This window comes from Corylus avellana, chromosome ca1 (genome assembly GCF_901000735.1).
Source record: "Corylus avellana chromosome ca1, CavTom2PMs-1.0".
Classification (NCBI taxonomy): domain Eukaryota; kingdom Viridiplantae; phylum Streptophyta; class Magnoliopsida; order Fagales; family Betulaceae; genus Corylus; species Corylus avellana.
In genome coordinates, this window is record NC_081541.1 from 35,881,453 (window position 1) to 35,883,110 (window position 1,658).

Genomic DNA, 1,658 nt, shown 5'->3' on the forward strand with positions numbered 1-1,658 from the left:
TAGGAATAGTCATTCCATTTCAAAGATCTATTCCGCAAACTAAATCTATATAGAATGTGCTATGAATTTATTGATGTTAATATGGATATGTGAGATGAGAATCCAGTGGAAACAAACAATTAGATTGCTAATATATTATGAAATGAAGTGAGAGGAGAATCCAGTGTTAATATTATATAGAATGTGCTATTAATTTATTGATGTTAATACTTTAATAGTTTGAATTAACGATATATTATGAAATATAAACAGTATTTCTTATTTGAATTAACAAATTGAAGTTTTATATTAAAGAAAAAAATGATGAAAGTATTTATGAAAACCGATTAATAACCGGTTTATAACCCATCTTCAATAACCCCAATTGCCATGCTGGTTGCAGTTATTTAAAATTGAATAACTGCCTAAACCAAGTGCAGTTACAATTATGAGAAAATAACCGCAATTACAATCCGTTGTACACCCCTAATTATGGCTACACTTGCTCCTAAGAGATATGGGTGTTCATAAGACATTTGGAGTGCGGTTCAAATTTGCTTATAATGATGTTTTTAACTAGCGTGCCAAACACAAAAAGAAAAGGCAAGGTTTTATTAGAATAAAAACTATCCAGATAGAGTTGTAATTCAAAGTAGAATTCTTCGTTATATATTTATTCTATTAAGGTTGTAATTGTTCCTAGAGAGTAATATCCTTATATTTTACCTAATTTGTTGTGAACTCAAGAGTTAGGCATATTTTTATTGTAATCTCTATTTTATCATTGTAGACTGATCAGATTTTTTCCTCTACAGCTGAAGGATTTTTCATGTAAGTTTGACAGTATTATTATAATATTGCTCTCTTAGTAGTCGATTAATTACTCATGATGTTCTCTTAAAAAAAAAAAAAAAAAAAAGTTACTCATGATTTTTGTTTAAGATATTACAAGAATTTGTCAAATCTAATTCCCACATAGAAGATGATAGTATGGTGTGGCGCCCAACAGTGAGACAAAGCCGTCATGGTGCTAGGATGTTGCTTGCTCACTGGCTAGAGAGCTGCTAGGGTTGCACACCGGATGCAACCCAATAATGAATCTATAACATAGGTTCATATTGATTAGTCATTTTGAAGTAATAGTGCAAATTAACTAATATTTTTCTTGAATCGTTGCGGTATATACTTCTATTTTTTATTTTTACATTTTTCGGCCCCGTTTGTTTCAGCGTAAAATATTTTCAAGGAAGTCATTTTACAGCAAAATATTTTACGATGAAAACAATTTCAGCGTTTGGCGTGCGCACGGAAAATCACAACATAAAAATACTAATATACAATAATTTAAAAAATAAAATATAAAAATACCCGCCTAAGACTTGACCGGGAGCCCCCAGGACCCGACTAGACTTGCTCGGGACCCGCCCCGGACTTGACTGGGACCTGCCAGAGACTTGACTGGGACCCCCTCGAGACTTGACCGGGCAGGTCTCGGGCGGGTCCTAGGTAAGTTCTGGCAAGGTCCCACGCAGTTCCATGCATGCCCAGTCATGTCCCGATCAAGTCCTGGGTGGGTCCCAGTCAGGTCCCGGGCAAGTCTCGAGTGGGTCCTGGGCAGGTCCCGGGTAGGTCTCGAGTGGGTCCCGTACAGGTCCCAAGTGGGTCTCGGGCAGGGCCCG